The sequence below is a fragment of the Pongo abelii genome, chromosome 15 (assembly GCF_028885655.2).
Source record: "Pongo abelii isolate AG06213 chromosome 15, NHGRI_mPonAbe1-v2.0_pri, whole genome shotgun sequence".
NCBI lineage: Eukaryota > Metazoa > Chordata > Mammalia > Primates > Hominidae > Pongo > Pongo abelii.
In genome coordinates, this window is record NC_072000.2 from 105,476,138 (window position 1) to 105,491,016 (window position 14,879).

Here is a 14,879-nt window from a genome sequence, read left to right on the forward strand (position 1 = left end):
TCCACTCCAGCGAAGACCCGGCATGGTCCTCACCTGCTCTTTGAGCCACTCTTTGGTACTTAAAGAGAGGATACCCTTTGTATGTTCACTTGATTAATGGCGAATATACAGGGGGAGACTCTTATTTGCGTATCAAACTCTGTCGGGGAAGACACTCATATCCTGCTTGTCTCCAGGACAAAGCCTCGGATGTCAGCCCCTCTCAGGTATGGCCTGGCTTCCCTGTCCGGGAACGTGAGCTTGGCTGTGACGCTGCCCCTGGGTTCTGCCTTTGACCTCTATGCTGGTTCTTCCTGTGGACTCCCTGGAAGCAGTGGGAGAGGAGGGACCTTTTTGTGTGCACCAAGTTTAATGGTAGTTTGCTTTTTTAAGGATAAATCACACATCGATCTGCCTCTTCTTGGTACCAAGTCATACCCAGAAGGCTTCCTGTTCCCAGCATCAGCCTTAGAAGGGGGACCTGGATGTTGGATCATTTCAAGGGGAACACAGACAGGAGTGATGGTGGACCACGGAGCACTGGCTCTGTCTATGCTGTTTTCGAGTCTGGTAGGCCAGCCCCAGAAGGGCTTCCTGGAGGTGGTATTGACCTTGGGGAAGGGGCTGAGGTGTGCTCATCAGCGCTTTTTTTTTTTTTTGATGCTTGGGTGTTCATGATCCAGCTCGCAGTCCCCAGGCTGAATCTGTAAGAATGGTTTGCTTCTATTTGTCATTTGTGATTGCCCATGAAGGCAGCGCTGGGGATGAGCCGTGGGAGCTGTCAGCCCCTCACCAGGTGCATGCATGTGGGAGGTCAGAGGGCGCCTGCTTCTGCCTCGATGTCTGTGCCCCGCCTCTGACTGCCGGCTTTCTGCTCACACCTAGGATGGCCGCCTGAGAATGGGACTCTTGTTCTGTGTTTGTGGAGACACTCCTCGGGCCGTGTGACTGCCGGCTTTTTACACCCCGACTGCCATGGGGGTCATCTGGACCCGAAGCCAGCTTCAGGAAGGGCATTCGCAGCATCCTCAGCCCAAGGAAAGCGAACGTCCAGCTGAAGAGAGGTGAGCACCATGCCTGGGTAATGAGTCACACAACCTGCCACCTGGACCAGGCGGCTCCCGCTCCTCTCCCCTTCTTGAAGGAGAGACCACTGTGGGGAATGGGCTGTGGGTCTGCTTCCTCAGTTACTTGGGGGTACGTGGGGTTTACTAGTGTTGACCATGTGCTCTTTCTTAGCACGGCTTCATGGACACGATGCCAGCCTCTGGCAGGGGTGGGGCGAGGGCTGGCATGGAGAATGACACTGGTGTCAATGGCTCTGTGAGATGGATGAAGGAATGGTGACCACAGGGCCTTTGCTTTGTCTAAGGTGTAAATTCATCCAGTGCCTGGGACCTCGGTGCTGAGTGCATCCTTAGGAAAACTTCCTGGAGAGGTGCCCACACTGGGAAGGAGATGGTGGTCCCACCCCAGGGAGTTCCTATAGAAAGTGAGAAGCTGAGCTCTGTGTGTGCCCAGGAAGGCCCGTGGGGTAGATCTCCTTTTCAGGAAAAAGTCCTAATCTGGAGTGATGCCTGGAAATGAGGCTGATTCTGGTGAAGGGGCACTGGCATCTGCCCCTTCCCGGCCCCTTTGGGATGGAGAGCTGACCTATGGGCACACAGCTGGCAGGTGGTGTTTGCCACCTGGTCTGCTGATCCCGCATCTCCCACCCCCTCCCCCCCCCAGGATGAACCCCGGGAGAGGAGGCCGGCCCCGTGAATGATAGTGAGGAACCCGCCCAGTGCTATTGTTTGGTACTTAAAGCGAGGTTGCCCTTTGTATATTCGGTTTATTGACATGGAATATACAAGGGCAAGCTCTCTGTGAGTATCAAACCTTGTCTTGGACCCAGTCCACACTCAGCAAGGGATGCGGTATGTGTGTGCATGACCGTGTGTATCCGTTGTGTGTGGGACATCGTTCAGGGGTCCCCACTTCACAGAGAGGACTTCACGAGCACCTGGGCGACTTTAGGGAAGGCAGTGGCCTCTGGGACATCCCCTCTCCTGGTGCAGTGTGGGCGGGGCCAAAAGCATGCACGATGTGTGTGGTCTGGGTCCCTGCTTCCTGAGCAGGCAGTCATCAGCCTGGGCTGATGGCTGGGGTGGCGCTCGTGTGGGGTAATGGCTTTGTGGTCCCTGCTGTTACTCGGTACGTGAGTGTGCATGTTCTGCTTGGGGTATGTGACCCGGTCCACTAACCCTCAGCATCTAATTCATCCCCAGGACCGTGCCTTGAAGACGTACCAAGTCCACCCAAGGCAGTGGCTTTCTTTTCCGTGCTAACCTTTGGTACTTGGAGAGTGGTTATCCCTGTCCTGTTCGTTTTGCTCATGTCGAATCGTACAGGGTCATCCACTTTTTCAGTATCAAGAGCGCAGACTCTGGAGCTCGATTTCCTGTGTTTGGATCCCACCTCTGACATTTACTAACCGTCCAACCTTGGGCAAGGATCTCATCGTGCTGTGCCCATTGTCTCACATGTCAAAGGGGAATCACATTGGCATCTACTTCGTGGGGCTGCTGGGGCTGAATGAGTTAAGACTTGTACACGGCTCAGAGCAGAGCCCGGTGGTCAGCGCTTCGTAGGTGGTAGCCAGGACCCTTGTGTGCTGTGAAACTATCACTGGTGGTGGTGATGGTGGTCTTATGACTAAAATCTCTCTGTGGGTTTTTGGAACAGTGTCAAGACGTGGAAGTCAAGTCCTTCATTGGGTATGGAATGGACTATGAAGCCCGGAGCATACACGATGTTTACAATGGGGGCTAGTGATGCTCTTGATGCTTGGCAGCTAAGCCATTCTCACGACGGCTTTCGAAACAGAATGCCACATGCAGTGGGGGTCAGCAGGGGTGCCGAGAACATTTGCTCCACTTAAGAGAGACAGTCCCTGGGTTCTTGACCTCAGCCACTATCCGTGCTTTGAAGAAGTCTTGAGCGAGGATGCCAAGCTGAGTGAGGAGTCTATGGCATCTTGCTTCCCCGGTGCTTAAAGAGAGGTCAAACATGGGGCATGCGTTGTGCACGCCTGTGTGTGCGTGGTGTGTGTGCACGAGCGCCTGTGTGACTGGGTTTGCCACGTAGCAGTCACCATCTAACCTTGAGCCAAAGACCTGGAGGTGGTGGTGTTCCTGTCCGTGCTGCTGTTTCATACTTGAGGAGAAATTATCCTTGGTGTGTTCGCTTTATTTATGATGAATCATACAAGGACAATTTCTTTTTGAGTATCAAATCTTGCCTCGGCAGACTTCCTGGACGCCATGACAAGTTCTGTAAAGGGATGCACGCATCAGCCCTTCCCAGGGACTCACGCCTGGGTGGGGATGAGGGCGCATGCAGTTGGTTTGTGGTGGGGACACTTGCGCCCTAACCTCAGAACCCTGGAGGCGGGGCCATGCTTGGCAGGGGGCCACCGGGACTCCTTGGTGCTGCCAGGGATTTGCATTGGCCATGGGTGTGTGTTGTGGGTGACGCAGCATTCAAGCGACTTATCAAATCCTGCTTCTTGGAGGCTCTTCTTGAACATCAAGCAAACCTTAGGGAGAGATCATTGGGGCCAGACCCCCTTCCCCTACCCAAGAGTGTGACTGACCCCCAGGCATGGGCTTGACTCTCAGTGTGTGAAGCTGACCTGCTAATCCTGATTGTTTGGACTACCTGAGAAGAACTTTCTGGAAGAGACACCACTTTGGAGAAGATGCCCAGCTCTTCTTGATGGCACAGTTCTTTGGTGCTTAAAGAATGGCTGTCCGTAGTATGGTCTCTATATTTATGATGATTAATATCGGACAACCATTGTTTTAGTATCCAAATTTGCTTCCGAAGTTTTTGAAAGCACAGTGCTGACTTCAGTGAGGGGACATCGGTGCCTGCCCCACCATGGAGTGTGACTGTGTTGATGATTTATAATAATGAATCCAGTGATCTCAGAATGCAAGCCACCAGTGTGATTTCCTTGGACAAATGCTAGCTTTGGGGTGGAGATGCCATTTAGGGGCTTGGTGCCATATCGTTTTATTGGAAGATGTTCACAATTATTTCATCTCTCTTTCTCTTCTTGTTATTAAATCTTAGCCACGAGGAATTCCCTGGAGAGATGCCAGGGTCAAGCATCTCTCTAGATAGATGGTGGACCAGGGCACCTGGGTCCAGCCTCCCCTATCTTTAGCCTTCATTCTGAGCATGAAACACTTCCTGTAGGGAATGCAAACATTAGTAAAAACTCCGTACATTTCCTGTTACTATTACTACTTTTTGGCAACTCTTAAGCAGCTGCCTGTTGGGTATTTGGATTATTCTTGGTGGACGTGGCATGGCTTCATGCCTTCCTTGGGAACCACCCCATCTTAGACAGACTCTCATGGAATAAGACATTGTGGTCGACAGCACCTCTGGGGGGTGTGTGTGTGTGTGTGTGTGTGTGTGTGTGTGTGTGTTTGTGTGCATATGAATTGTTGGCTAGAGTAGTGTTTCTCAGACTTTAAAAATGCTCCTAAGATTTTCATCACCTAGGGATCTTGTTAAAAAGCAGATTCTGATTCAGGGACCAAGATTCTGCATTTTTAGCAAGTTCTCAAGTGATGCTAATACCGCCGGTCTGTGGACAACACTCGCAGTGGTTTGGGGCTGGAGACCAGGTGCTTTCCCTGTGATGTGTGTCCCCTGTCTCCCCACATGCCATATACCGTCCGTCATGGGAGAACAGCCCAGAATCAATGTGCCATGCTTTGGTTTGTGAACAAGGGTTCACCTTCACATGCATAAATATCACGAGATTACTTTTCTTTAAATTCAAATCATGCCTCAAAGGGCTTCCCAGATACAAGACCTGCTTCAGGGAGGGGCCGCCGGTGTCAAGCTGCTGCAAGATTGTCGGGTGCGGGTCAACGGCACGCTTATTCGTTATTGATGTCCTGGGCCCTGGAGTTCTGTGACCCTCCATTTCCAAGCAGTCCTTGGGAGGAAATTCCAGGAACTGAGACCATCTCTGCGGTAGGGACCCTGTCTTCAGGGATCAGTGACACCCCATTTTATCGGAAGCAGAATTCTTCATGATGGCTTTGCTTATCTCTGACATGCATTCTGCTGGTTCTCATCATTAAATCCCATCTTTCAGGAATCCGTGGAGGAAGCTTTCATATATTTTTAATGGAACCTGCCTTAGAAGTCTTTCTGAGCATGGTTCCAATGTCAGGGTTTCGACTTTGGTGCCAGGGCTGCCTGGGCCCTAAGACTGAGGTACGAGAATGGAAGGTCGATGCCAGTATGTGTGCTTTCTTTGCAGGATGTGAACACCTCCCTGCTCCAACCCTGGGATTCAGCTCATCCCGAGAAGAATCTTCTGGAGGCAAAGACAACGGTGGGGAAGAGGCCATGGTTTTCGTTTCAGAACTATTCAAGGATATTTGAGGAGAGGTTATCCGTGTTATGTTCGCTTCATTCATCATGAATAATACATGGTTAACCTCTTTTTGAATATCAGACTCTGCCTCGGAGGGCCGCCCCCACAGGAGACGTGAGAGTGTGTGCCTTGTGTGAGCTGAGAGCCCCTGCCCCGGCTCCGTGCTGTGTGAGGGAAGCTTCCTGGAAGTGAGGCTGGTGGGGGGAAGAGCCCTGGGTTGCTTTGCTGTGTTTGCTGTGAATGCAATGTGTTTTTGTGAGTTATGTGAGGTTCCCTCCTCTTTGAATGCCAACCTGTGCCTTCCCGCAGTGGCTGGGCCTGCGGCTTAGCCACAGGGCTAGGTCCCTTCCTGGGACAGACCCTCTGGACCCAGTGCTTTTCAGGGTGGCTCCCTGGGGGCAAGGAGAAGGTTTACCACTCCACTGGGACACTTGAGGAGAGGTTACTTCCTCCATGTGGACTCCTTTGAGGACAGCCTGTTTTCCTCTCAGGGTGGCTCCCTGGATGAAGTCCAGCACCTCTCTGGGTGTGTGAAGGGCAGACTGACTTGGGCTCTGTTCCCACTCCTCACCCAGGTCACTGGCCCAGTGCCACTTCCTCCTCAGGTCAGCTTCCCTCTGCCAGCCAACCTGGTGGGGTCTCCTGGTCCACTGCTTGGCACTCAAAGACACTGGCACAGTGCCAGGTTCCCTTCACTCGCTCCTGATGGAGACCATGCAGCTAATGACTCTTCGGCTCTGTGATGCTGCCTCGGAGGGCTTCCTGCACACAGCACCTGGTTTGAGAGGAGAACATGGACTCCAGCATGTCCCCTGATTATGGAGAAGGGAGGCTGTCCTTGATCCCCAGTTTGGTGGATGATATGGTTTGGCTGTGTCTCCACCCAAATCTCATTTTAAATTCCTTTGTGCTGTGGGAGGGTCCTGGTGGGAGGTAATTGAATCATGGGAGTGGGTCTTTCCCGTGCTGTTGTCGTGATAGTGAACGGGTGTCATGAGAGCTGATGGTTTTATAAGGTGGAGTTTCCCTGCACAAGGTCTCTGTTTGCCTGCTGCCATCCACATAAGACCTGACTTATTTCTCCTTGCCTTCCACCATGATTGTGAGGCTTACCCAGCCACGTGGAACTGTAAGTCCAATTAAACCTCTTTCTTTTGCAAATTGCCCAGTCTTGGGTATGTCTTTATCAGCAGCCAGAAAATGGACTAATACAGTGGAGGGCAGTGGCACCGAGCCCCGCCCCCTTCAGGATGTGGTCCCTGTGTGGGGCAGCATCCTGGAGTGGCTGCAAAGCCCCACTGCTCTCTGCCTCGGTGGTTTTGTCCTATCTGAGGTGGCCAGTGCGCTGGGGTCCCTGTGTGGAGTCAGTTCTTTATGGGTGCCTGCGGGTGCTGGCTTCACAGTAAGAAAACTGTCAGCTTCGCCTGAGGTATGTGCACAGAGGTGACGCAGGGATATGAACTTTGTTGACGAATGTGTTCCCTGCACCGCTAACCCAGAGAATTCATTCCACCTCAGGAGAAGCCCTAAAAGTGATATAGGCTCTGGCCGGGGGACCCGATGTGCTCGTGTCGCGGCGTGGGGCTTGGTGAGGAACCACCAGAGCACTCTTGCATTTTTCATGACAAAGACCACACAGTTGGCCTCATTCCTGCACAGTGGGAGAATATGTGGAGGTGTCCCGCTGCCAGAGAGGAGGTCTATGTCAGCACCATCACCAGGTACCTGGGGGAGGGTCTGCTGATGATGCCCAGTGTTCCCTGGCCCAAGCAACCCGTCCTTGGGGGACTTCTGGGCAAGACCGTTTAAGTGCTCAGCCCCACTCCGTGTCCCAGTCAGAGAGGGGGCTGAATTGATGATACCTATTAAATGGCTCATTAATTCTCGTTATCCATGCAGCCTGCCCATGAGAGTCCCCCAGAAGGGAGGACAACTCCAGGGAAAGGTTCTGGCCATCAGCACTAGGCCACAGTCCAGGAGGTGCTGCAGGGCCAGAGGCCACAGGGCAGATTGTCAAGCCAGGTCACAGACTTTCTCTGTCCTTGACCCTCAGCATCCAGGCTACCTACAAGAGGAGGCAGGGGGACTCCTCTGACACACCTGGGGAGGTCTCGTCAGTGGCAGGTTCACTCTGCAATGCTTTCTCTGCTACAAATGCAACTCAGCATCACCTCTTTCCTGGATATAATTCCAAGGAATTATTAAAGGAGGCATTGGTGTCAGCACCTCGTGAAATACTTGTAAGGATGACCCATGGCAGAGCCTGTGTCTTCATTGGAGTAAGACTCACTTGCTGAGGCCTCCAGGCTCTGGAGGCCTCGGGGGCAGAGCAGGGTTGAGGCTGACCGTGGGGCCTCGCCTGGGTTTGTGGCTCATCATATTGGACTGCTGTTTTTCAGGACAAACTCCCCGGAGAGGTCCCTCGGCAGGACCCTGACCTGGAGGTAGGGTGCTGTCCATGATAGGGGAATGGATGGTTGATCAGAGAACGTACATTTTATAAATGGTGTATGTCAATTGATCCACAGTCCCTACCTATCCAGTGACTTCTGGAGGCCACATCAGCTTGGAAGAAGAGGTGGTAGTTTCCTAGGCCATGCTGTTATCTGGCACTTGAAAGGGCCTTCTCTTTGCCGGGTTTGCTTTCTTTATGCCGAGTCTCCTCGGGGAGAGTTGGTGCCTTTTTTGAGTATGGATCTTGCCGGGGAAGCTTTCTGGAAGGAGCTGTTGCCCTTTGTCCCTCTCCAGGGGCAAGAATGCATGGTTGGCTGGAAAGCAAGGGCTTAATTGACATTGTGCACCCCTCAACTCTCCTAACCCTCCATCCCCAATTCATCCTCAGGCGGACTAGCTGGAAGGAAGGCAGACTGGTGAAGACGTGGGCCGTCACCGTCAGCCTTCGGTACTTGAAGAGTGGTTATCCCTGCTGTGTTCGCTTAATTTGTGACGAATCATACAGGGACATCCAGTTTTTCAGTATCAAATACTGCTTTGGAAGGCTTCCCGGACAGTGTCCCGCCTTCAGGCAGGAGGTCTTGGCTTCACCTCCCACCCAAGGTATGTATGTGAACGGGCCATCGCAGTGCACGAGCTTCTTCATGTGCCACAGCCATGACCAGAATCGAATCTCTGAGGAAGATGGTTGCTTCCAAGGCTGTGATTTTTCTGGAAGGGGCTTTGGTGTCTGCACTACATTTTTGGGGGAAGTTGACCAGTGAGAAGCCCATTCACACAAGACGTCTGTCACCTGCTCCAAGTGACCCTCACCCTTGGTAAGATGAATCCCTGGAGACATGCTGGCTCACTAGTGCTATTGTCATCAGCCGGACTGACTGATAGGTAATTGGTCATCATTATTGCTTTTGTTCCAGGGCAGAATTTTTGAGTGTCAAATCTTGCCAGGGAAGGGTTTCTGGAAGCAGCATCGCCCTCTGGGGAGACTTGGCATCCACATCTGTTGGAGTTTGTGGAGAGTTAGTTGAGCAGTCTGAGCTTTCTTTCTGAGGCGTCTCCCTGAGCTCACTCTCCTGCCAGAGCTGTGTCCGGCCCATGGCCGTAATGGCTGTTGAGAAGGTTGGTGACTTTGGCCACCATGATTTTGTTTTGATAAAGTTCTCTCTTTTTGTTTTTAGCATAACTACATGGTTCATGAGTTGATCAAATAACAAGGAATGACTTGGTCATTCCATAAATAGTGATGGAGTGCACACTCTATTCTAGGTGGTTCTGGACCTTAGCATAGAGCAGCGAATGAAATCAAGTTCTTGCTCATGTGGACTTTACATTCTGGTGGAAGAGACAGAGGAGAACACGTGAATTAGGAAGTGTAATTTTGTCCACTGCTAGGTTTTATGGAGAAAGGGAAAGCGAGTTACAGTGACAGAAAGAGGTAAAAGCAGGTGGACCTTTGTGTTAAATACAGGGGTCTGGAAAGCTCTCTCTGAGGATGTGGGTGGGAATGGAGTGGGGTGGACCAGAGGAAAGTCTGGGGTAGGAGCATTTCAGGAGGAGGGAAGGGCCCATGGAAAGCCCCCTGGCATCTTTAGGAAAATGCAAGAAGGCCAGTGGGATTGAACCGAGCTGCTGGGAGTCGCTGGGTCTGAGCTGGGAGAGGCGGGACTCCAGGTTTTATTTTGAGTGAGATGGGGGATTTGGAAGGGGTGTGAGCAGGGGGGATGCGTGGTCTCTGTTGGAAAGATCACTCTCACCACAAGGGCACTGATAGAGAATCTACCCAGGGCAGTGATGGGGAACCCACCAGGGGGCTGGCGTGCCTGAGCTGGGCAGTTTCTCTAGGGGCACCTGCAGTCGCAAAAGGGGGCTCCCTCTGGACCTCCCTAGTTCAGTGGGCCCTGCGGGAGCTTGGCTGGCACCTTGATGTGCTTGACGGATGAGTCAGCGTGCTCTGTTGAGAAGTCCAAGGCCCTGTTCAGAAACCCTGGAGTCTACACACTGCGGAGTGCTCCTGGCCTGTGACAAGTGGCCTCCCTCTTCTTATTTCTAAACCTTGCGCATGCGGATTCAGGACCACAATTTCAACTCCAGGGAAGGGGAACTGTGCCAGCACCACTCCAAGGGAGGTGAGTGAAGGGTTGCCCAAACTCCAGGGTGTTCTAGGACACCTGTCAGCTGCCTCACTAATGCTCGGTGTCCACTCTGTCCACAGGATGGCGGTTGGCAGCCACTCCCCTTGGAGAAGTGGAAGGGGACTCCTTGTCTGTCTTGTCTCTGCTTTTCTGTGGTACTTGAAGAGAAGTTGTTCGTGGTGGATTCGCTTTACTTATGACGAATCATTCACGGACAACACTTTTTTCAGTACCAAATGCTACCTCTAAGGACTTCCTGGACACAATGGCAGCTTCAGGAAAGATAGTCTTTGTGTCAACCATATGGAAAAGCCAAGAATGGATGGCAGGCCATGGACAATGCGCTGACCTAGCTGTAAGTCACCTGGCCCAATAATCCGAGCATCCCATGCACCTATAGGAGGCCTTCCCATGGGTCTCGCCAACTCTGGGGAATCAGCTGTGGTTCTGTCACCAGCGTCACCTCACAAGACTTTGAAGAGAGGCTCCCTGGGCCCCAGGCCGACTTCCAGAAGAGATGTTGGTGTCAGCACCGTCCAGGGTGTGTGACTGGTTGACCAGAGGGGCATGCACTGTGTTCACCCTGTGGGCCACCTAGTCACCAACCCTCAGCATCACTCCCACTCCAGGAAGACTTTCTAGAGCTCCCACCAACTCTGGGGAAGTGGCCATGGACTTGCTGTGACTGCTTGGTGGACCGGGATGACACGTGCTCTTGGGGGTGTATGTTTACTTAAAATGCAATGAGTCAGCCTTGGTAGCCCCTTCACCACTGTGACAGCCTCCTTGAAGTGTTGACTTCCGATGTGGGACGCCATGTTGTCTTCTGTTGAGGGACCTGATGTGGGCCAGCTTTTCTCCTGGGTGTGTGACTGAATCCTTCTTCCCAGAGCATGTGCTGCGTTTGTTAGGTCTGTCCCATCGTCCTCTAATACCCAGCATCCTGTCTCTCCCTAGGAGTCTCCATGGAGATAGTGCGGCTTTGGGAAGCGGCCATGATTCTTCTGTCAGGGACTAGTGAGCAACGCAAAAGCTCCCTGTCTTGTCCTGGAGGACGAACTGCATCCTTGCTGCTGGGGAGGAGGCAGTGCCCTCAGCACTCCCTTAAGGTAAGTGCGCCTCGGGTGAGCATGCACTTAATGTGGGTGTATGTCACTCGGCTCGGCCCACTACCCAACGCTATCCCACCCATTCCTAACAGGACTCCCGAGAAGGGCGGCCACCTCTGCCAGAGAGGCAATGGATTTCTCACCAGTGTTCATGTGTGGTACTTGGAGAGAGGCTGGCCGTGATGAATTCGATTCATCAAAGCGAGTCATACACGGCTCTCCTCTCTTTTAGTGTCAAATTCTGCCTCAGAGGGCTTCCTGAGCCAGTGCTGCTTCCAAGGTAGGTTTCTGGATGGCTGAACCCATGGCAAGCATTTTGCTGAGGATGCATGTGACTGACCTACTAACTTTAGAGTCCAAGCTGACCCTCAAACAACTTCCTGGGGCACTACCAACTTTAGGAAAATCAAGAGAGGTTGTTGGGTTGCCCTAATTTTTTAAAAGTTAAGATTGAAATACACATGGCTGACTTCTTTTTTTGTTCCTATCAAATTCAACCTTGGAGTTGAATCTTGGGCATCTAGAAGCATCTTTTATTAGTCAGCCCTCGGGATACAGAAGAAAACAGAAACAGGACTCTGTGTGACCCCTGGTTTACTAACCCGCAGCAGCCTTACACCCTCCAGAGAATTCCTTTAAGGGAATCCCAGGTTTACCAAGGAGGCAGTGCTTAGCCTGCTTTTGCACACACATTTCTGTGTGGTTTGCTTCATTTTTAATGACTCATGTGCCACTGACATCCTTGCATTATTAAATGTTGCCTGCATGGCCAGCTGAGCACAGGAAGTGGTATTTCTGTGCACACTAATCCTGGCTTGGTGAACCTGGGGTTGGCCGGAGAGCATGGGTTTGAGCCACCTGGTCCACTCATCCTCAGGGTCCCATCCACCCTCAGAGGCCACTCCCAAGCTGCCCAGGCTGTGCAGAAGATGCAGGAATGCTGCGAGCAGTGCCACCTCATGGTACTCGGAGGGAGGTTGTCCGTGGTGAGTTCGCATTATTTAATGATGCCCAATACACGGTCGACCTCTTTTCGGTATCAGATCTCACCAGGTGTCTTCTTGGACCTGATGCCGATGTAGGGGACACCATACTCATGTTGGTTCCACACCAGTGCAACTGAACATGTGTGTGGCCCTGGAACCAATGGGTAGGCGCTGCTAGCACTCCTAATCCTCAGCCAGTGCATTCCTGGGGAAGAAGCATGTGATCTGTGCTCAAGACTCCTCTGTGACTGAGGAAGTGGTGGTGCCCATGATGCTTCTGTGGTTTTGTGGTTTTTTTTTTTTTTTAAGAAAAACAATGTATAGTTCTCTTCTCTTTCACTATTAAATCTTATCATGGAGGAAGGACTTCTTAGACATGTTGACAAATTCAGGGAAGGGGCATTGATTTCAGCATTTTTGGGGACTCACTGGAAGGGTGATTCACCACATCTGTTGATCTGGAGGCCACAGCAAATTTAAGAACAGAAGACAGTTGCATTTTCAATTTCTTGTTTTTCTTTTCAAAAAGGATAATTATTCTACCTTATTACCATATTTATGAAAATGACACATGCTTAATAAAATTCAAGCGATGTGGAAAAATCTAAATGAAAAAGAAGGAAAATTGCCCAATTCTCTGGCACCCAGAAATAACCATTAAGGGCTTTAGAAATTTCATACACCTGTCTGAGCATACATGCAAATAGAAAAACAAGACAGACGCAGAGAAAATATGAGATCACACTGTACCTAATCATTTTATTAAAAATGCTAACTATAATTTTACTTGAATTTATCATAAAAAACAAGCTAAAGGAGATTGAAATGACTGATAAATGTTTCTTGCTTTACCACCACAGGTAGCAACTCCTAAAAGATCCCTGTAAAATTAAGAAAAATTAGAGTGTAAAAATTAAGTGGTTAGGATTGTTATGGTTTTTAACTATTTCAATTTCACTCCTAGTTCAGAAAGATAAAGAAGTCAGCACTCTTATTCTTCCTTTGCTTACTATCTCCTGCTTTTTCTCAGTTATACACTCTAATTTTACATTATAAATATCTGCAATTTGTTCTAGAACTATAATTCTTGCAGGTGTTTTGTCATAGTTCTATATTTAAATGAATTCATTTCTGACCACAAGGTTTGTTTTTTTTTAACTGAGGTTTCTCCATTCTTTAGTTTTTAACTTTAATTTATCTCTCAATGGAATTGATCTTATTGTTTCTGTGAGAATACTCATAGACACTACCCTTGAGTTCCTGTGCATTTGAGAGTATGTATCTCTTTATGCACAAGGGACAGCTTAACTAGGTATAAAAGTCTCAGCCTGCTTGTTTTTTCTCAGAAATTTATAGCTATTGTCCACCGTTTTTTGCATTGAGGCTTTCACTAGCTGTCTTAATGTGGTTTCTCCATGTAGCCCTCACTTACCTGGACTATTTTATCTAGTGATCTTCACAAACCTTGTTGGAACGACTTTGAGGTACTATGTTCTGTGAGGTATTTCATCTCTGAGAATGTCTGACCATTGCTCTTATACCTTTTCTCATCTGTCCATTTCTCTTTTCATTCTGTTCTATTTGGCCTTTATGATTTCAAGTTTTTAAAATTTCTTTAGTCACTTTAAAGATATTTATTGTATAATTTCTTTCAGCTTTAGGGATACAAGCCCCTTTCTTTGTTGAATCTGTTGACTCTCATGATGGTGCTTTTCTTCATGGTTTTGTAGCTTTGTGTTGTGAGGTTATTATCAGTTGAGCACTTAGATGTTTCTGTTTTGTTTCAATCCCTATGCACATGAGTTTGCATTTGGTTCTGCCTGGCACCCCAAGGAATTTACCAGTTGGTACCAGTTTTTCAGCTCATTTTGTTGGCTTAAGGATTCCCAGACATATGGCTGGCATAAGTCCTCACCATATCTTTGTCCTGAACCTTTGGTATCTCACAGGAGACCTCATCTATCCACTCCCTAAAAATGACAAATTCTCTTATCCCTGGCCATTATAAAATTTTCTGGTTCCCCTTTCCCTTCCTAGATCAACTTCTCCTGGATGCACGGTCATGTCTTTTCATCCTGCTTGTACTTGAACTTGACTATAGACCCTTGGAGCCTCTAGCCAACACAGCATCCCTTAGATCCCTTAGTGGCAGGTTGCAAACATGTTGCTCTGAACTAATTCTTTTCGTTAACACCTGAGGGTTTTGCCTTTCAGCTGTATGTTTACTTGGGAATTGATATTTTGGCTGCGGTTGCATTTTATCCAACACTTCTCAGTATTTGTGGAGGAGAGGGTTCCCTATCAGTGCTTGTTGCTGGGATGGAGCCTTTGAGCTGAATGATGGGTGAACTTGGTATGACATTCTTGGCTCCCAGTTTCTTCCCTCTGAACTTTGTAAACTTGCCTCCATTGCTTTCTGGTGTTAAACCACTGCTGTGGACAAGCCTGTGGACAGCTGCTTTCCCCTTGGATGAGTGAACTTTTTTTTTCCTGCTTAGATTTCCTGATTCTTTCTTTAGTCTTGAATATTGATGACTTTACCGGGTTATGACTCAGTCACTGTTTTTATTCATTAGTTTTTCTGAATCATAGTATGCCTTCTTGATGAGTAGATTTAATTGTTCTTTTGTTTCAAGGATTTATTCATTTTATGAGCACTTTTCTACTCCAGGTGTTGGTTTTTTCTTTGGTGAAATAATCTGTTTTGTTCATTTCATTGTGTACTGGAGGAGAAGAAAGTCTGTCATCTGGCCCCTTGCTGCCATCTGTCTGC

General features: G+C 49.6%; 1 long non-coding RNA gene across 1 annotated transcript; it reads left to right on the plus strand.

The window, feature by feature from the left end:
- The first annotated feature begins 1,015 nt into the window (after positions 1 to 1,015).
- Positions 1,016 to 7,882, plus strand: LOC100937160 (uncharacterized). Its single transcript, XR_656636.3, has 3 exons — positions 1,016 to 1,043; positions 6,944 to 7,146; positions 7,479 to 7,882. It is a non-coding gene; the product is annotated as an uncharacterized LOC100937160 (long non-coding RNA).
- The last annotated feature ends 6,997 nt before the right edge of the window (positions 7,883 to 14,879 follow it).